This window comes from Bos indicus, chromosome 7 (assembly GCF_029378745.1).
Source record: "Bos indicus isolate NIAB-ARS_2022 breed Sahiwal x Tharparkar chromosome 7, NIAB-ARS_B.indTharparkar_mat_pri_1.0, whole genome shotgun sequence".
In the NCBI taxonomy this organism is placed as follows: Eukaryota; Metazoa; Chordata; class Mammalia; order Artiodactyla; family Bovidae; genus Bos; species Bos indicus.
The window spans coordinates 31650907-31673536 of NC_091766.1; the positions used below are offsets into that span (position 1 = coordinate 31650907).

General features: G+C 36.9%; 1 long non-coding RNA gene across 2 annotated transcripts in view; it reads left to right on the forward strand.

Moving 5' to 3' along the window:
• The window catches only part of LOC109561865 (uncharacterized), a 103689-nt gene that overhangs the window by 9342 nt on the left and 71717 nt on the right, over positions 1-22630 (forward strand). For both annotated transcript variants that reach the window (XR_002181096.2, XR_011567597.1), the window contains exons 2-3: positions 2364-2638; positions 6892-7006. This is a non-coding gene — a long non-coding RNA (uncharacterized lncRNA). The remainder of the gene's footprint in view (positions 1-2363; positions 2639-6891; positions 7007-22630) is intronic.

Sequence of the window (22630 nt, forward strand, 5' to 3'; positions counted from 1 at the left end):
TTGCAGTCCAAGGGACTCTCAAGAGTCTTCTCTTCTCCAACACCACAGTTCAAAAGCATCAATTCTTTGGCGCTCAGCCTTCTTCACAGTCCAACTCTCACATCCATACATGACCACAGGAAAAACCATAGCCTTGACTAGACGGACCTTTGTTGGCAAAGTGTTTGGTGCAAAAATAATTGTGATTTTTATGTTGTTGAAATTTGCCATTTTATGTTGAAATACATTCTAAATAAATGTGGTTATGTTATACATCACTTTAATGTGCATTTCTTACTTTATGTTTTTTTACTAATGACTTATTACTTGCTGTTTGTTTTAGACTATGGTAATGATGTTAGACAAAAAGCAAATTTGAACAATTTTCTTACTTAAGTTCAAAGTGGATCATAAAGCAGCAGAGACAACTTGTACATCAAGAAAGCACTTGGCCCGGGAAATACTAATGAATGTACAGTGCAGTGATGGTTCAAGAAGTTCTGCAAAGGAAACAAAGGGTTTGAAGATGAGGAGCATAGAGGCTGGCCCTCGGAAGGTGACAATAATTGAGAGCCATTATCGAAGCTGATTCTCTTAAACTACACGAGATGTTGCTGAAGAACTCAATGTCGACCTTTAAGGTCATTTGGCATTTGAAGTAAATTGGAAATGTGAAAAAGCTGGTAAGTGGGTGCCTCATGACCTGACCACAAATCAAAAAAATTGTTATTTTGAAGTGTCATCTTCTCTTACTCTACGCAACAACAATGAACGATTTCCTAGATTGGATTGTGACATGAGATGAAAAGTGGATTATATACAACAACCAGTGATGACCAGCTCAGCTCAGTGGTTGGAATGAGAAGTTCCAAAGCACTTCCCAAAGCCAAGCTTGCCCCCAAAGAAGGTCATGGTAATTGTTTGGTGGTCTGCTGCTGGTCTGATCCACTACAGCTTTCTGAATGCTGGCAAAACCATTATATCTGAGAAGTATGCTCAGCAGAAGGATGAGATGCACTGAAAACTTCAACACATTGGTAAACAGAAAGGGAACAGTTCTTCATGTCAACACCCACCCGCACATTGCACAATCAGCTCTTCAAAAGTTTAATGAATTTGGCTTCAAAGTTTTGCCTCATCCACCAGATTCTCAGGACTGTCCTCTCACCAACTGACTACCACTTCTTCAAGCATCTCAACAACTTTTTGCAGGGAAAATGCTTCCATGACCAGTAAGGGGCAGAAAATGCTTTTCAGGAGTTTGTCAAATCATGTATTTTGTTGTTGTTCAGTCACTAAGTTGTGTCCAACTCTTTGCAATCCCGTGGCCTGCAGCACACCAGACTTCCCTGTCCTTCACTATCTCCTGGAGTTTGCTCAAACTCAGGTCTGTTGAGTCAGTGATGCCATCCAACCATCTCATCCTCTGTCACATCCTTTTCCTCCTGCCCCCAATCTTTCCCAGTATCAGGGTCTTTTCCAGTGAGTCGTCTGTTGCATCAGGTGGACGAAGTATGGGAGCTTCAACCTCAGCATCAGTACTTCCAATGAATATTCCAATCCTTTAGGATTGACTGGTTTGATCTCCCTGCTCTCTGAGAGATTCCCAAGAGGCTTCTCCAGCACCACAATTAAAAAGCATCAATTCTTCAGCATTCAGCCCTCTTTATGGCCCAACTCTCACATCTGTACATGACTACTGGAAAAACCATAACTTTAAGTATACTAACCTTCGTTGGCAAAATGACTCTCTGCTTTTTTTGTTTCTTGTTAAAACATTTTATTTATTTTTAATTGGAGGATAATTGCTTTACAAGATTGTGTTGGGTTTTGCCATACATCAACATGAATCAGCCATAGGTATACATATATACCCTCTCTCTTGAACCTCCCTCCCACCTCCCACCCTAGGTTGTCACAGAGCACCAAGTTTGAGCTCCTTGCATCATACAGCAAATTCCCATTGGCTATCTATTTTATATGTAATGTGTATGTTTCTACTTTTGAATACGCTGTCTAGGTTTGTCATAGCTTTCTTTCCAAGGAGCAAGCATCTTTTAATTTCATGGCTGCAGTCACTGTCCACAGTGATTTTGGAGCCCAAGAAAATAAAAATTTGTCACTGCTTCCACTTCTTCCCGATCTGTAGTATTTGCCACAAAGTGATGGGACTGGATGGCATGGTTTTAGTTTTTTTTAATGTTGAGTTTCAAGCCAGCTTTTTCACTCTCCTATTTCTGCACTACTTAACTCTAACACAATTTTCCCCTCAGAAATTGGGGTCATCTTAGAAATGGGTTAGTCATATTCCTCAGTTTGTATACATTTTCATCATTAGTCAGGACAAAATTTCTTTCTTATTTGAGTTATGTATTTCCTTTCAGTTCAGTCGCTCAGTCGTGTTCAACTCTTTGCGACCCCATGAACGGCAGCACACCAGTCCTGCCTGTCCATCACCAACTCCCGGAGTCTACCCAAACCCATGTCCATCGAGTCGGTGATGCCATCCAACCATCTCAACCTCTGTCATCCCCTTCTCCTCCTGCCCTCAATCTTTTCCAGCATCAGGATCTTTTCAAATGAGTCAGCTCTTCGCATCAGGTGGCCAAAGTATTGGAGTTTCAGCTTCCACTCCTATTTCCACCCTCTACCCTGGTAGGTAAGTACTCTACTGTATTTAATATGTATCTTTTTAAAAGGAGTAGGTGTGTTTCCATACAAACTATGTATTACCTTATAAATTAAAACATTTTAATTCTCTTTTAAAATCTTCACTGTCCACCATACAGGTCAAACAGAAGATAAAAAACATAAATAATAGCATGATGTAATTAAAAAAAATAGAAAAGGTTGAGTTTTGAGTATCTATTACCTTTGTTGCTAATACAGTTTATTTCATAATAAATTTACATAAATTTTAATAATGGTTATGTTTTGAAACATTATATTCTTGGTTTTTTTTTCTCCTTTTTTGGTGTATGTTTACTCTTTGAGGAATATCATCTGCCCCCAATGTTTCACCTTTCTTTTGAAACATTTCCCGAGTAATGTTCTACACAATATTTCACAGCATTAGGTCTAGCTAGAAAAATGGTCTATATTCAAATACATTTAGAATTTTCTATATGATTTATGATGTAAAATAACATTGATAATGTAAACTAAATCCTGTAATTCTGAAATAATGAGCCTCTCAACCATGTTGAAACTAATCTTTTCCAATCTCATTGAAGTGTAGATCACCGTGCATTTACCAAAGCTACTAGAACTGTATATATGAGTTTCAGAAATATTAGCATAAAAGTTGATAACTTTCCAATATATGTATCCAGTCTTTCCTTTTATCTGAAATCCAAGACTGAATTTTCAACTGTCTCTTACATACCCAGAAGTTTACATAGTCTGATATTAGCAATGAGGTGAAGCCAAAGACTACCAACATACACTTACAGTTAAATGAGTTAAATGTATTACTGGTTACAGCAAGGGAAAATGCAAAACATAGTGAAAGAGGATGTCTCACAAAGAGTGTGTTAGATCTTGTAAGATTTTAATATAATTTGAGTAATTTTGAAGAGGACCGAAGGAAGTAGAGGCTAGCTCTAGACTGGGTGCTGCCAGAAAAAAAGAACAAATCTATGACTGAGTATCTCAATAAAATTTTTGTGTCAGGGGGCTGGACAGAGTGAGAATAAAGCTATAATTGGTAAAGGAGTAACAGTCACTTATTTTAGCTGAGGGAGGGAAATATTTGGTATTTTGTGGATTTCCCAATAATCATCTTTTTGTGTTATTTAGTCATGGTTACAGAGTTATTTGTGTTTGATGTTCATCTTTGCTGAGGTTGTTTATGTCCAAGAGCAGAACACCATGGTTTAACTGTTAGCATCATAAGGACTTGTAGTAACACCGAGGCCTACCTGTGTGTTTCAGAACAGGTCTCCAATATCAGGAGCTATTTTGTCTTTCCTTAAATCCTTTACAATACTTGTTCTTTGTTTTGTATTATTTACTAGCATAACCTTAGTCATCCAAACAAGAAACATATGGTTAATGTTCATCTCTCATATTCCTGACACTTTGGAAGTGAAAGTGAAGGTGTTAGTCACTCAGTCATGTCTGACTCTTTGTGACCTCATGGACTGTGTAGCCCACCAGGCTCCTCTGTCCATGGAATTCTCCAGGCAAGAATACTGGAGTGGGTTGCTAATCTCCTGACATTTTAGAGGATTATTAATCACCAATTTCAACCATAAGTACCCATGAAATATTTTTCAAAATCATTCCTGTACCTCTTATTTCAATACCTAGATTCAGGCCCTCATTATTTCTTACCTGAAGAGTTGCAGTTGCCAATAAACAGATCTTTCTGATTCTGTTTTATAGCCAATCATGTTATCCTTTCCCTATTGTCGAAGATTTCTTCCCAAAACATAAGTAAAATCATGTCCTTCCTCCATTTTACAAACTTAATGGTTCACTTTATCTACACATTTTGTTATGCATTGTATAAGTACCTACCCTGCTATTTATTTAACGTCCTTGACAATGTGATATATCTTTACAGTCTCACTTCACACACAGTCCTGTCACCATATATGGTTTTTGCCCTAAAATTCACTCAATAAATATTTGTTGAAATTATTTATGATGTGTTTTCTTTGGGCCATGTTATTCATCTAAATAAGTTTTAAAATTATATGGCAATTAGTGTGCTTGTTTAATATCTATCTCCATACTAAACTTCAGTTCAGAGTCAGCAGGCGCCATATTTTGTTTTTTCACTATTTCATTCTCCACCATCAAGCAGAATATTCAGACTGCTAACATAGACTACTTAGTTATATAACAGGTGCAGGATTAAACTGAGGTTAAGTTCAAAATATTTTGAATTGGAAATACTCAAAGTCAGACTTTCTTAATATCCGACTATGATTAATAGTTGAAGGCGAATAAAAAGATTGAGCAATGAATTAAATGAATCCTTGTAAAAGTGCACAATGTAGCTAATATAAAATGACAATAGTTAGACCACCCTTCTGAATCAATGTTAACATAGATCTGAAAATAAGAATTCTAAATTGTTGTGCTGAGACTTTTTCAACGTTGAGAAGCTAAAATTTGATGACTTATTATATCCTGCCAAGATAATATTTAAGTAGATTTAAGGCCTATGAAATAGGAGTCAGAATGATATGTCTAGTACTAATACTAAAACTTAGTAGCTCTGTGCCTGAGAACTCTGCGTTCACTTTCCTGAATCCCAGAATCCTCACCTGTAAAACTAGGGTAGTGCTCTAATAATGCTCCACATAGATTATCTTAATTCTGTAAGATAAAAGATACAGCAAATTCTCCCCCACCTCAAACGCCTTAGAAGTCCATCTCACATTTCTTGCAAGAAGCAGTGGCAGTTTTTTACTTCCCATCATTATGTTCTCCTTAATCTAAAAGATCCATTGATCAATGATAATGTAGTGTGCCCTACTTTATATTTCTGCTTCTCCTGTCTAAAAGACCAAATCTGGTCCCATGAAACATCACGGTAGATCCTTGAGGTGTTCAGCATATATTGAGTTAGTTCTTAAGCCATCAACCACTTTTTACTCAATATTGCCTTTCTCTGTACCTTGTCTCTAATTGGTCTCGCCTTTTTAATCCTTTAAAGTTTTGATTGCTGAACTTTCCAGTTTGTCTACATCTTTCAGTGTACAATATCCTATATTGATAATTCCATAATAACTGACAGAGACTGAGAGTTTGTTCTGTAACTTCTTTTCCTCATCTGATATTGTAAAAGAATCACTGATGTTTTAAGCTTAGAAAACTAAAACTATATTCAGTCACCTAAGTATAGATTCTGTTAAGCTTCCTTTACAGATAGGCTAGCCACCTTATCAATTTGTGACCAAGGGTCATAAATGAAAAGTGGTTTGTATGGCTTATGTTGAAGTGAATGTATCTATTTCTCTGTCTCCTTTACTGGAATGTTGACATAATGGCAGGAACTCCAGCAATATTTAAAAACATATAAATGAAGGCTACATAAAATAATGATGAAGTCAAAATTTGGAGGAGTTTGGGTCCTTGATTACTTCATTGAACTGACATGGCCCAAGATAGGGCTATTCCTTGAGTGAAAAGAATTATAAGACAAAATTTGTGTGTTTGAGCCACTTAAATTTGGATTTTTTTTTTTTTAACATGAGGGTGAACTTAATTTTCTCCGATATAATAATAATGGTAACCACATTTTTAAGAAATTTCATTTGATTTAGCTACCCATTTGTCACTTTTCTTCCCATACATTACCTATCAATATCTATCCAAAAGAACTCAATGCAGTGTGGTGGGATATTATAAAACATGAAAATTACATAGTATTAATATAAGTATCTACCTCCTTTTTCAATCTCCTGTAATAGTTTCATCTGAACCCTGAAAACTTCTTCTCTTCCCAGTCAAAAGTACAAGAACTACTCAAGAGTAGAGCATAAAGGCTAGAGAAAGTATTAAAATAACAAACAAATGAAAAGAATTTTTGTAAAAAAAATAACAGCCACCGGCCAAAGCAGAATTTAGAAATCTTAGGATATACACATCTAATGTTAGTTTTCTTACTTACATAAGCTAAATAAAGTGCATGGGCAGAGGAGAGAAAGAGTTGAAAGAAACATGGGGGTAAAAGAGAATGTGCTGGAGAAATTAAGAGCCCCTGCCAGAGTTACAAAAAACTATTTCTTGATTGGGCTTCCCTGGTGGCTCAGAGGTTAAAGTGTCTGCCTGGAATGCGGGAGACCTGAGTTCGATCCCTGGGTCGATCAAAAGCCAGCTTTAGCTTATGGAATATTAGGTTTCAATTAAAACTTGATTGTGCCAGTCTCACACCTCTAACCAATATATCGTTTAAAGGCAACCCTCTCTCTGATGGCTCAGGACAATTGAAAGCCTCTGCAAATGTATAGTGGGAGACCCGGACCCTGAAGTTTGAAATGTAACATGAAAGTAAACCTTGCCTCTGTTCAAGGTAAGACAAATGAAAACAGTTTGAAATTGCACACAAAGTGGAACTGTTTTGAAGTTTACAAATATACAGTTTGTTGTAGGATAAATTTATAAAGTCAGTAAGGCAAATGGAAAAGAAATGGAAGAAAATAAGATGGAAGCAGAACCTTGGTTATATTCTAAATGGATGCCACATTTTTTAGGGATAAGCCATGAGTTAAAATCTAAGATTATAGTGTTAATATACAGGGAGAAATACAGTAATTTTCATGTTTTAAAAGTTCATAACATAAAATATGTCTTGTTGCTTAGAAATATCTGTTGTTCAGTCACTAAATCATGTTCAGCTCTTTGTGACCCTGAGGACTGTGGTACTCCAGGTTCCTCTGTCCTCCACTATCTCCCAGAGTTTGCTCAAACTCATGTCCATTGAGCCAGTGATGCCATCCAACTATACAAACTAATACTAATACAAAGATAACAGAGAACCAACCTTAGCTTGCTCCTCCTCCCTGAAGCCATCATGTCAATGAAGATATTCTCAAAATTTTTATAGTGAACATATCATTTTTTCCTGTTGTTTACATATTTATCTGTCCTTAAAAGAATGTTTATATTTTGTGTTCTACAACTGAAGGGCATTGAAAGTTTCAATTCATCAAAGTATTTTTTCAAAATATTAAAGATTAAGTTAAAAAAAGTGGGGAGAGGAATGTTCATCTTCCAGCCTTGAGAGACTAACACGATCTGCTATTACTTTCAGATGTAAAAAACTAGAAAACTGTGTGAAATATATTAAATTATATATATAATTCATATATAATTTTGGTACATTGAACAATAGGAGCACAGGAATGTAATCACTGAAAAAAAGTAAACAAATGAATTTACACCTAATTTAAGATGTTCTTTTATGCTCTCAGAGTTAGCATTAATTATACCTCTTCTGAACTGCAAGATCAAGACATATTTTATGTTGTGAATATTTTGAGTTTTAAAATTATTTTATTGTGTTTTTTATAGTAGTAAAAACACATCTAAATATCATAGTATCATTTAATCTGTCCTCTAACTCTTATATTTCTTATAATTTGGTACTTAGATCTGGAAGATAAATAGAATTTTTATTTTTCTTAAAATAAAGATACTTCATTTGTAATAATGTGTACCTCCATAAGAAGGCAAGGATATTTGACTCCTGTGACATAATGTAGCTATTATAATCATTGATTAGTTCAGTTAATTTCCTAATGGCTCCAAAATGGCGTTATTTTAATTTCATGGTTAGTTTATTTAGGAGTTTTCTTACTTCTATAAAAATAAACTTCCTTTTGAATTATTTGATCATATTAGGGCACAGTCATATAGGAAAGACAAAGTAAATACTTGCTAGACTTTTTCAATTTTAAAAATGAATTGATTTCCCAGCATGCTCAAAAAATTGACTAAAGAATTTTCTGGGATTTTGTTCTTTTGGTTTTTTAAATGCTTGTTTTAGAAAACAAGTACCAGTTTTGGGGGAAAAGATTTACCTCATTGGGGTCATTTTCTTTAAAATATTTATTTATTTATTTGATTTTGACTGAACCGGGTTTTCCTTGCTACACGCAGGCTTTCTCTAGTTGGCGAGCGGGGGCCTGTAGTGTGCGGGCTTTTCATTGTTGTGGCTTCTCTTGTTATGGGGCACAGGCTCTAGGGTGGGCGGGCTTCAGTAGTTTCAGAGTGTGGGCTTGGTCGTTGTGGGGCATGGGCTTCGTTGCCGGTGGCATGTGGGATCTTCCTGGATCTGATGTCCCCTGCATTGCAAGGAGGATTCTTAACCACTGGACCACCAGGGAAGCCTTCAGTTCAGTTCAGTCCTTCACTGGCGTCTTAATCATAAGACCGATTGATGACCAGATGGTCAGGAAATAAGTTGAGGTAGATCCCATTGTTTGCTATTGCTATCAGAAGTTATGTAAAGGCTACTCAATTACTTCCTCTCTTTTCATAGACTCACTTCAGACAAATTGAAATGTTACTGCTCCTTAATAGTTTTCTTTTTTCCTAGGAGAAAAACAAAGTGACAGGAATAAGAATCCTAGGGGGAAAAGTAGGATAGGTAGGCAGAGGGATATGGATTATCTTAAGCTGGGGATTCACAAACCAATCAGGTTGTTGGGGGAGTCTGTAGTTACATGGCTCTTTGATCAAGCTGTTGATTTCCCAGAGTGGACCAGTGTAGAAAGACCTAGAGAGGGAGAAAATATTGTGTTTTAGACCACAGAAAAGGAACAAGAGAGGAAACTAAGCTCTGTTATGAAGTTTTAGAAGTGATGACTGGGCAAAATACGGGCGGTAAAGAAAAGAATATTAGAGGCCACACAGGCCCTAGGATCAAGAGAAGGGCAAGATCAAAGGCAAAGTCCAAAAATCTAAGATAATTGCTTTTAAAAAGTTGGAGAATCCAAGGGTTACTCTCACTGAGTCAGTTGCACAAGACTTACAAATATGTGGGAGGAAAAAAATCCTTAAAATGCTGAAGTGCTCAGCCCTCAATTTATTCTGAAACGTGTGTCGTTGCTCAGTCGTGTCTGACTCTTTGTGACCCCATGGACTGTAGCCTACTAGGGTCCTCCGTCCATGGGATTTTCCAGGCAACAATACTGGAGTGGGTTGCCATTTCCTTCTCCAGGGGATCTTCCCGACCCAGGGATTGAACCCAGGTCTCCTGCATTGCAGGCAGATGCTTTACTCTCTAAGCCACCAGGGAAGCCACCAAATTTATTCTGGGGTGGCCTAATTTATTTCAGATTTTGGGAGATGGTTGATTATGTTTGATTATATGCTGATTGAAATGCTGTGTATATCTTTATCAGAATAGAGCTCAGTTTTAAATGGAGTTGCTCCAATTTTTACTATTTGGATGATAAAAAGACTTAATTCTAATAGTCCTTAAACAATCATGAATAATAACCTCTTGTCAGAAATCCTAGATGAAAGGATAACAATTGCTTGACAACATCATCAGCCTGCCATGTTACAAATCCTTTATTTTCAACGTTAAGCTTCAACAGCACTGCTGCTGCTGCTGCTAAGTCGCTTCAGTCGTGTCCAACTCTGTGAGACCCCATAGATGGCAGCCCATCAGGCTCCCCCGTCCCTGGGATTCTCCAGGCAAGAACACTGGAGTGGGTTGCCATGTCCTTCTCCAATGCATGAAAGTGAAAAGTGAAAGTGAAGTCCCTCAGTCGTGTCCAACTCTTCACGACCCCATGGACTGCAGCCTACCAGGCTCCTCTGCCCATGGGATTTTCCAGGCAAGAGTACTGGAGTGGGTTGCCATTGCCTTCTCCGTCAACAGCACTAATGCAGTGCTAAAAATGAAGGAAGCCACTAGAATTCTTAAAGTTGCCTTTGTGTTGTTATATCTTTTGTAACCAAAAGAGGATTGTGTCTTATTTAGCATATGTCCTTAACACACAAGAAATACTAATAATTAAATAAATTCCCCGACCTCAGTCGCAAATTCAATAGAGGCAAAAAGAGCAATAGTATAAATGATGTTCTTCCAGTGGAGACAGATCAAGTTTGAACAGGCAGAAAAAAGCTAGATGATTAAAAGTCATGGAAAGGTTTGAAAAGAAATGTATTTTATGTGAGAATGCTAAATGTGTCTACTGCTAATAGTATGTCAAATCCAAATAGTGACAGAAGTGGTTTAAAAAAATGTCAGCTTTGATTAGAATTTTGACAATTTTCTAGCATTAAATGATTTTATGTCCATCCAGCATAGAATGCTGTATTCTAAACAGATATGGGAAGAATGGACTCATGAACTTGGCAGAATTATGCCTTATTCATCTATAGTAATATTTTTGTGCCAAAAAAAGAAGCCCAAAGCTATAGTTTTATTGACTTTACCTTGTAATTAGGAATTTTTGCAAGACGGCTTCCATAGCAAATTAAAGAAATGCATTTCCCTTTGGAATAAATGTGACTTTATTTTTCAGTTTTCAAGAAGGGAAAGAACTTTAAATTTTAGCTTTTATTATTTAACACAAGAAAATCTCATAATATTAGTATTTTAAAATGTAGGAATCAATTTCAGTGTTATATGATTGTATATTCTTAAAAATGATCTCTACATGGATCCCCTGATCAGAGAAATTTTATATCCTAAATGTATTATAATATGATACCAAAAATAAAAATGCATTTATGAAATGGTTCTTAATTTTTTATTTAAGCAATAGTTTCCTATGGTCAGGCGTATTTAGTGTATTTACTAGAGTTTAAGTCCATTCTTCATTGGCTTAACATTGAGGTTTTCAGGAGAGGACCCCTCTGATGCCAGAGCCAAAAAATTAGGTCATCATTGCTTGTAAAATAAGGGAGCCATGTGAATTCCTAAGGTAATGCAAACAAAGGTATTGAAATAACATTAAGTTTTGTTAGTTCAACTCTGCAGCTATTCTAAGAAAGTGAAGACTATGCTTCCAGTTTTGTTGACTCCATAAGTATATCAGGGTACATATTGGTAATAGGCTCATGATTATAGTTATGGTTCTTAAAAGTATTACTAAAACAGTAATATTGACATAATATATCAGAACTACTCTTTTCTAGCTATTTTCAATTTTTACTATTTTGAATACTACATTTTGTTTTTCAAATGAGAACATCTTACAATGTATTAATCTTTGTAAACCTCTCTTGACTGTAAACCTCTCTTGATTTCCTTGTTTCCTTCCTGGTAATTTGCATTCTTTGACTGTAATGTTTGGGCTAGCAGTAGACAGGCAGGGAATGATCAAATTTTAGTTCAATATATAAAAGCTACTTAGTAATCTACACTCATTCCCTGATTCTAAAACCCAAATTATCATTATACAAGTTCACATTTGTACTCAACCTCATGTTACAAAAGCAATCTAATATTTCCTTTATTCCAAGCCCTCTCGACTTCCATTATGTCCTCAACTTTCATTACTTGCTGTCCTGAATAGTTATGGGCTCCATGATCATCCCAGAAACCTGAGACTGTCATGAATTTTTCGATTTATCTTACTTTTTGCATCAGTTGGTCCTTGTCCCTAAACATGTCTCATTTCTTTCCATGCTTCTCCATTCCTACTGCCAAATTCTAGCTTAGGTGTTAATCGTGCATCACCTGTCCTTGAAACAGTTTCTTAACTGGTCTTTCTGTTTCTAGAATGATGCCATCCAATCCAAGTTCTATCCTGAATCCAGAGTAGTCTTTGTAACCAGGATATGTTATCATGTCAATGTCACTTCCTTCTGTATGATTTTTCAATAATTCCCCACTATTTACAGGATACATTTGAAACCCTTTCCACATAGCAAATATTATCTTGCCTTTCTCAGCAGCTTTAACTTTTAGAACTCCTACCTTTGCTCTTGTAATATACCACATATGTTCAACTGTTTGAAATCCCTGAAACATCAAACTTACAAATGTCTGAATCTTGTTCAACTGTCCCTACTGCTTAGAAATCCCTTCCTAATCTGTCTGCCTACTAAATATCTACTCTTTCTGCATGTTTTTGGAAAGATACCTACAACTCCTTTCCTTCATTCAGAACTTTATCAACTCAGTTGGTCTTGAGACCACCAAGACCATTCCTACCACACCTTTGATTTTTGTATATTCTAGTCCCCGAAGGAAGCCCTGGGACTCTGTCCCATATGGCTTATGCTTAACCTTATCTGATTCTACTTTTTACCCATATTCCCAATTTCATTTCCTAGATTCTTATAGATCACCCTATGGAACTTGTGATTTGTCCTTATGAAAACATCCTACATCTTCAGCCTCTTAATTAAGCACTTCCTTTACCTTCGTGCTCTAACCAAGATTTGGTTATAGCCTTATTACATTTTTTTTTTTAATTTATGTCTCTCAGGTAGTGGTTATTTTTTCTTCTCCTATGGCCCTTGTGATTCTGAATCTGAAATAGAAATAAATGGCCATTTTTATTCTCTCTGTTGTATTCAGAATATTGCTTTTCCTTCTTTCCAAAAGGCCTTCAACACTGAAGCTTCTGCATTCAGAATGTGTCACTCATTATTATTTCTGTTAGCTACACACAGACCAGTCTCTCTCATTTCTTGAATACTTAAGTACTGGTTCACTGTCACACCCCGTTACAAGAAATACAAAAAACATTTTATCATTTCAGTATCCATATAGATTCAAGTAGATAGACTTTCCATTTCCTTGTCCTGGTTTCTCAACTCTTTGACTTTTCTTTACTAACCATATTTTTCATCTTTAAACAGGCAGCTTTCATGTTCTTACTCTAAACCACCTGTAACAAATAACTGTACTTCCTCCATGCTTTCATGTTTAAGCATACTGCTTTCTTTTCCTTTCCAGAATTGTATTATAAAAAGTTTTCAAACATACAGAAAAATTAAAAGAATTTTTACAGTAAATATCTGTATATCCACATTTAGATTCTATCATTAACATTTTATTGTATTGGCTTTACAATATAGCTATCTGTCTATCCACCCACCCCTTTCTGCATCATTAATTCATCTTATTTTAGTGCATTTCAAAATAAATTGCAGGCATGAGTAAAACTCCTTTAATACCTTAGAATAAATATCAGTAACTGTAATTTAATATTTATTTATGATAATAGTAATTCACACACACACATAATTATGAATATTTGCATTCTGCTTCTGCTTTAAAACAGAACCGTCATCTTCTTGAGCGTATGCACTTATATTTGTATTCTTAAGGGCTAACACAAGAGAATTTCAGTCAGTTCAGTTCAGTAGCTCAGGCATATTCGACTCTTTGTGACCCCATGGACTGCAGCATGCCAGGCTTCCCTGTCTATCACCAACTCCTGGAGCTTACTCAAACTCATGTCCATTGAGTTGGTGATGCCATACAACCATCTCATCCTCTGTTGTCCCCTTCTCCTCCCACCTTCAATCTTTCCGAGCATCAGGGTCTTTTCAAATGAGTCAGTTCTTCACATCAAGTGGCCAAAGTATTGGAGTTTTAGCTTCAGCATCAGTCCTTCCAATGAATATTCAGGATTGATTTCCTTTAGGATGGACTGATTGGATCTCCTTGCAGTCTAAAGGACTCTTAAGGGTCTTCTCCAATAAGAAACTCAATTCAAAAGCTCAATTCTTCGGCGCTCAACTTTCTTTATAGTCCAACTTTCACATCTATACATGACTACTGGAAAAACCATAGTTTTGACTAGACGGACCTTTGTTGGCAAAGTAATGTTTCTGCTTTTTAAAAACTTTTCTTCCCAGGAGCAAGTGTCTTTTAATTTCATGGCTGTAGTCACCATCTGCAGTGATTTTGGACCACCCCCCCTCCAAAATAAAGTCTCTCACTGTTTCCATTGTTTCCCTATCTATTTGCCATGAAATGATGGGACCAGATGCCATGATCTTAGTTTTCTGAATGTTGAGTTTTAAGCCAACTTTTCACTCTCCTCTTCCACTTTCATCAAGAGGCTCTTAAGTTCTTCACTTTCTGCCGTAAGAATGATGTCATCTGCATATCTGAAGTTATTGATATTTCTCCTGGCAATCTTGACTCCAGCCTGTGCTTCACCAGCCAAGAGTTTCTCATGATGTACTCTGCATATGAGTTAAACAAGCAGGGTGACAATATACCGCCTTGACATACTCCTTTCCCGATTTGGAACCAGTCTGTTGTTCCATGTCCAGTTCTAACTGTGGCTTCCTGACCTGCATACAGATTTCTTAAGAGGCAGGTCAGGTGGTCTGGTATTCCCATCTCTTTCAGAATTTTCCACAGTTTATTGTGATTCACACAAAGTCTTTGGAAAGAGAATTTAGTAGGTAGTAAATAAATACTAGTTGAATGAATGAAGGTCTCACCTCACAGTAATACCAATATCAATACCAAGGTAAGATAATAGGATAAATCCTACCAGATCACTCAAATCCAGAATTAGATTATCTTGACAAATCAGGCAGAGAACATTGCCAGTGTATTAGGACACTTAAGGATGAGTTCATAGACAAATCAGGCTTTTTCTTGAACCACTTTTCTTACATTTCATTACACCCTGAAGAAGTGACAAAATTGAAATTTATTACATGTCAAAAGACATAATCCTTAATTGGTTTCTTCAAAAAGCCATGCTTGTTATTGTAGTAACATTTATTTTCTATTACAGCTAAGTAGAGGCTAATATTTGTATTATAAGTTTGGTATGCCCAGAATAATTATACTTATAGCCTCTTGATGTAGAATTACTTCCAGACTGCATTTTCCCTTTGGGCTTTGTTAAGCAAAACTATATCATATATAACAGAAAGATACCATTAACGAATAAAATGTTCACATCAAATCTTGTTAGGTTACATGGATCAGGTATTTAATAAACGGAATGCAATCTAACTTGGCTTTTATACATCTTGTTGATTTTCCATGGTTGCCTATAGTGTAAGTTATATTGATGTTATCCTGTTAATGAGAAATTTTAGGCTGTGTAATGTACCATACTCTCAACAATGTAGTTGTATAATTTATTCCTCCTGCTAAGAGAATCAGTAAGTTTACTTACTGAACAGATGCAAAGAAAGAGAAATGTGTGAGATCTCTGACAGGATGACACCATCCACAATACTAAACAAGAAGCATGTGTCATAAATGCAAACCTTATATAATAGAATAACACCTTTCAAAACACAAGTGTGATTGTAAAACCATCTGCTTCATAATCAGCTTCTCAAGTACATCTGGTATTGCTATATTGCTCACTAAATTGTTCCTAAATGCATTTTAAAAACATAAAGTGAATGCAAATAGTCTATGGAATAAGAAACTAAATGTCCAAATGGCTTCCTTTAGTACCTTTCTAATTTCATCAGTGTATTTCTTAATTAAACTCTCTCAGTAAGCATGTAACTGTTACTAATAAAAACATATATTATTTAAATGAGTGTTTAAAGGACTCAGGTACGTAGTGGTTTCAATTTAGCTGTGTAAGTTGGGTATAATTTTATTTCTATGTAATTATTTCTTTTTATTAAAAATAAAGAAAATACATCATGAGTCCTTATTTTAATCATAACATCATATATAGTATGACTGTATTGTTAGAAGTAGCAAGACAAAATGGTAAATTAACGTAGAGCAGAAAATGGGTTCTGACTTTAAACATTTTTAAAACAACAGTTTAAAACTTAGTCTAAACTCACAAGCAACCTTAGATTTTATTATTGACATTAGATATTTTGTTACTGTATTTTTTAAGAGTAACGTTTGTGTTGGAACTGTTTCCTGGTTGATCAATATTTCATAGGCAAGTTCAGTTCAGTTCAGTCACTCAGTCATGTCCGACTCTTCGCAACCCCATGAACTGCAGCACGCCAGGCCTCCCAGTCTATCACCAACTGCCAGAGTCTACCCAAACCCATGTTCATTGAGTCGGTGATGCCATCCAACCATCTCATCCTGTCATCCCCTTCTCCTGCCCTCAATCTTTCCCAGCATAGGGTCTTCTCAAATGAGTCAGCTCTTTGCATCAGGTGGCCAAAGTATTGGATTTCAGCTTCAAATCAGTCCTTCCAATGAACATCCAGGACTGATCTCCTTTAGGATGGACTGGTTAGAACTGGACATGGAACAACAGACTGGTTCTAAATAGGAAAAGGAGTACGTCAAGGCTGTATATTGTCACTCTGCTTATTTGACTTATATGCAGAGTACATTATGAGAAACATTGGGCTGGAGGAAGCACAAGCTGGAATCAAGATTGCTGGGAGAAATATCAATAAACTCAGATATGCAGATGACACCACCCTTATGGCAGAAAGTGAAGAAGAACTAAAGAGCCTCTTGATGAAAGTGAAAGAGGAGAGTGAAAAAGTTGGCTTAAACTCAATATTCAGAAAACTAAGATCATGGCATCCGGTCCCATCACTTCATGGCAAATAGATGGGGAAAACAGTGCAAACAGTGGCTGACTTAATTTTTCTGGGCTCCAAAATCACTTTCGGTGGTGACTGCAGCCATGAAATTAAAAGACGCTTACTCCTTGGAAGGAAAGTTATGACCAAACTAGACAGCATATTAAAAAGCAGAGACATTACTTTGTCAACAAAGGTCCGTCTAGTCAAGGCTATGGTTTTTCCAGTGGTCATGTATGGATGTGAGAGTTAGACTACGAAGAAAGCTGAGTGCTGAAGAATTGATACTTTTAAACTGTGGTGTTAGAGAAGAATCTTGAGAGTCCCTTGGATTGGAAGGACATCCAACCAGTCCATCCTAAAGGAGATCAGTCCTAGGTGTTCATTGGAAGGACTGATTTGAAGCTGAAATCCAGTACTTTGGCCACCTGATGCAAAGAGCTGACTCATTTGAGAAGACCCTGATGCTGGGAAAGATTGAGGGCAGGAGGAGAAGGGGACGACAGAGGATGAGATGGTTGGATGGCATCACTGACTTGATGGACATGGGTTTGGGTAGACTCCAGCAGTTGGTGATGGACAGGGAGGCCTGGCATGCTGCGGTTCATTGGGTCGCGAAGAGTTGGACATGGCTGAGTGAATGAACTGAACTGAAATGGACTGATGTACCTGTTTTGCTTATTTCATAGAAACAACCACAGGAAGTCAAACAAAATAAAGAAACATAGGAGTACATTCAAAGAAAAAGAAAAAACCCTGATGAAATGAAGCTAAATAATTTATCTGATTGAGAGGTCAAACTAATGGTCATAAAGAAGCTCACCAAGTTGAGGAGAAGAATGAAGGAATACAGTGAGAATGTTAACAAAGAGAAAATATGAGAAAGAACTAATCAGAGATGAAGACCATAATGGAAATGAAAAATACATGAGGGGGAATAAGTAGTAGATTATGTTATACCAAAAAAATATATGTGATCTAGAAAACAGAATAATGGAAATCACCCAATCATAATAGCAAAAAAGAAAAAAGAATTTAAAAATATGAGGATGTTTACAAGAATTCTGGGACAACATGATGCACATCAACATTTGCATTATAGAAGAAGAGAGAGAAGAAGGGGGCAAAAAAATTATTTGAATAAATAATGGCAGAAAACTTACCTAACCTGGAGAAAGAAACAGATTTCCAGGTACAGGAATAGTAGAAAGTCTGAAACAAGATGAATCCAGAGAGATTCACACCAAGGTATATCATAATTAAAACACAAATATTAGAGTATTAGAGTGGAAATAAGAGTGCTAGGTGCCAAGAAATTCAGACAGCCTCTAGAAGCTGGGAAGATGGAATGTTCTGGAAGAGATTAAGATAGCAGAGTAGAAGGATGTGAAAGTTACCTCTCTCCATGAAAACATGGAAAATAAATCTTTATGTGGAACAATTCTGACTAAAAAGTAACTGGAGACTGACAGATAGACTCCTATACAACAAAGGCTGTAAAAAAAAGATTCATGTGGATTTGAGCAAGAAGGGAAGAGAAGCAATCAAGTTGGAACCTTTGCTCCTGGGAGAGGACTCAGAGCAAAAGGGAGATTACATGGGTGGGGATTTTTCCTGGGGAGTGAGTGGTTCAAGCCACATATTGAGTGCCTAAGCACTGGGGCCCAACACAGGGAATACAGGCTCCCTTTGTTGTTTGGAAGCTGGTGCAACTAACAAGAGGGCTGTGGGAAGCCTGAACTTGTTCATAAGAAGCACATACATGTTTTCTTGTTCCCAAAGCAGGGCAGAGAAGTTGGATTGAAAATTGCACCAGTGGTTGGATCTGTGATTGCCCTGGTGAATGCTGCAGCCTGAACCAAGCAAACAGTCCAGCCTGATGTTTCACGAAACAACTCCATACTGGGGCAAGGGTTTGGCTGTGCGACACAGACCCCAAACTGCATCTGAATAGAGTGGAAAAGCGAAAAGGGAGGTGAAAGTGTTAGCTGCTCAGTCATATGTCTGACTCTTTTCAACTCCATGGACTGTAGTCTACCAGGCTTCTCTGTTCATGGAATTCTCCAGACAAGAAACACTGGAATGAGTAGCCATTCCCTTCTCCAAGGGTTCTTCCTGACCCAGGAATTGAATCTGGGTCTCCTGCATTGCAGGCAGATTCTTTGCTGTCTGGGCCCAGCCATTACTGGCACTTATAGAAGCAACACATCAGAAGCTTTGACCCAATTCAGGTTTCTGCAGCCTGTTCCCGGACATGCACCAAGTAACCACACCAAGCCCTCTTGCTCCAGCACTGTTCCTCTTCTGGGTGAGGATACAGGTGCTAGGAGAGGAGAAAACACACCCCTGCTTGGCCATGGTCCTCTGGGCTTCTCTCATGCCACTTGGACCTACCCCTGCTCCTGGTAAGTTGGTGATAGCCACTGAGGAGCAGGTTTAGCCCCAGCTCGCAACTGGCTCCAGTGCTAGTCCTTCCATTTCTAGCCCCACTTCTCACCAAGGTGATAGCTGGCAGCATACCCAGAGGAAAGATGTGACTCGTGTTCACACCAATTCCAGCTCTCACATCAAAGTACTGGGCATATGTGGGCTATATAGGGATGCCTCACATAAGGAAACCCATTCAAAACCACCAGAGATAACTGCTTCACATAATTTCGTAGACAGAAAGGTTAAGCAGAATGATAAGACAAAGGAATTTATTTTAGTAGAAAGAGCAAGAGAAAACCCCTGAAAAGACAACTAATGAAATAGAAATAGACATTTTACCAGATAATCAAATCCTTAATAATAAGAATGCTACCTGAATTAGGAAAAAATAGATGAAAATAGTGAAAAAATTTGACAAGAAACTAGAAAATAAAAAATAGCAGTCAAATCAGAAGAATACAATTATTGGAATTAAAACATGCACACGCACACACACACACACTCACACACACTAGGAGGAATTAATAGCAGACTAGGAAGAACATCTGGAAAATCCCATGGATGGAGGAGCCTGGTAGGCTGCAGTCCATGGGGTCGCTAAGAGTCGGACACGACTGAGCGACTTCACTTTCACTTTTCACTTTCAAGCATTGAAGAAGGAAATGGCAACCCACTCCAGTGTTCTTGCCTGGAGAATCCCAGGGACGGGGGAGCCTGGTGGGCTACCGTCTATGGGGTCGCACAGAGTCGGACACGACTGACGTGACTTAGCAGCAGTAGGAAGAACATCTAAAAGATCTGGAATATAGGAAAATGGAAGTCACCAAATCAGAACAGCAAAAAGAAAAAAGAGTTAATAAAAAGTTTAAGGGATCTCTGAGATAGTATCAAGCACACCAACATTCTCATTATAAATGTCCCAGAAGAAGAGAAAGAGGAGAGGATTGAAAATACATTTGATAAAATTATGACCAAAATCTTCCCAAACCTGAAGAAGGAAACAGATAATCCGGTACAAAAGGAGAGGGTTCTAGACAAGATGAACACAAATGGACCTACACCAAGATATAATTAAAATGATAAAAGTTAAAGGTAAATGTAATTCTAAAGTCAGTAAGAAGAAACAATCATATACAAGGGATTCCCTATAAGGCTATTAGCTAATTTCTTTACAGAAACTTTGCCGGTTAGAAGGAGGCATAAATATGTTCAAACTACTGAAAGGGAAAAACCTGCAACATAGGTTACTCTCCCCAGGATTATATTTGAATTTTAGGAGAAATATGGAACTTCTTAGATAAGTAAAATCTAAAAGAACTCATCAATACTAAAGTTAATCTAAAAGAAGTAATGGGTCTTGAAGTTGAAAAAATGCAATAAAAAGAAGAAACTAGAGGAAATGAAAAATCCCACTAGTAAAGGTAAATATATGGTAAATACTGAGGATCAACCTCTTAAATAAACTAGTATGAAGATTAAAAGACAAAAAAAATAAAAGCAACAATTAGTTGTTGTTAAATAATAAGCATGAAGATTTAAAATATGACATGAAAGCCCCAAAATGTGGAGGAGAGGAATGAAAACGTAGAACTTTTAGAATGAGTTTGATCACTTCTCAGCCTTTTGGCTAAGAACAAGTGTAGGGTGAGTTTGAACTTAAAGGAAAACCTATTTAAATAAGTAGATATAACTATAAGTCAACATTTATGAACTGCATGTTAATCACAAATCACAAACCTACAATTGTTGGGCAAAAATCAGAGGGAAAGGAACATAAGCACAGCACAAAAGAAACTGATTAAACCACAAGGGAAGAAACAAAAATAAGATGAAGAGAACAGAGAACTTTAAAGACAACAGGAAAATAAGTACTAAAGTGGCAATAAGTATATACCTATCAATAATTACTTTTAATGTCAATAGACTAAATCCTCTAATCAGAAAACATAGGGTGGCTAATTGGATTAAAAAAAAACAAAACAGAACTCATCTATATGTAGTTCAGAAAGAAGGACAGAGACTGAAAGTCAAGGGATGGAAAAAGATAGTAATGTGAATGGAAACAACAAGAAAGGGGGATAGAAATACTCATGTCAGACTAATTACTTGATTAAAAAGTCTATTAGTTGCTCAGTTGTGTCTAACCCTTTGCGGTCCCATGGACTGTAGCCCGTCAGGCTCCTCTGTCCATGGAATTCTCCAGGCAAGACTACTGGAGTGGGTTGCCGTTCCCTTCTCCAGGGGATCTTCCCAACCCAGGAATCAAACCTGGGTCTCCTGAATTGCAGGCAGATTCTTTACCATCTAAGCCACCTGGGAAGACTGGTAAAAAAGATGGAAGGGCTTTAAATAATGATAAAGGGATCAATACAAGAAGACTCATTGACATGTATCACTCAATAAAGGAGCTTCTAAATCTGTAAAGAAATTACCATCAGACACAAAGGGAGAAATTGACAGTGATATAATAATAGTAGGGGACTTTAATACCTCTCTTACATCAATAGAGAGATCATCCAGACAGAAAAATTAAAAAGGTAACAGTGGTCTAAAATAAAACAATAGATCAGCTGAACTTAATAGATATCTACAGAATGTTTCATCCAAAAAAAAAAAAAGGAAAGTACAAACTTTTTCCAAGTGTACGTGGAACATTGTCCACAATAGCTAATGTATTAGGCCACAAATCAAGTCTCAGTAAATTTAAGAAGATGGAGATCATATCAAGCATGTTTTCCAACCATAGCAATATGAAACTAGAAATCTATTACAAGTATAAGACTGGAAAGATCGCAAATATATGGAGACTGAGCAACATGCTACGAAGTTACCAATGAGTCAATGAAGACATCAAAAAGAAAATAAAAAACTACCTGAGACAAATATAAACACAATTTTCCAAAATGTATAGGATGTAACAAAAGCAGTTGCTCAGTCGTGTCCGACTCTTTGCGACCCCATGGATTTTAGCCCACCAGGCTCCTTGGTCCATGGAATTTTCCAGGCATGAATACTGGAGTGGGTTGCCATTTCCTTCTCCACATAGTAATACCAGCCTACTTCAAAAAACAAAGAAAATCTCAAATAAGCAACCTAACTTTACATCTAAAGAAACTAAAAAAGATCAAACCAAGCTCAAAGTTAGTAAAAGGAGGGACATAATAGAGTGATATTTTGTAAGATAGAAAATAAAAAAAGAAATCAATGAACCTAAGAGATAGTTCTTTGAAAAGATAAAGAAAATTTACAAATCTTTAGCCAGACTCATTAAGAAAAAAAGAGAAAGTGTTCA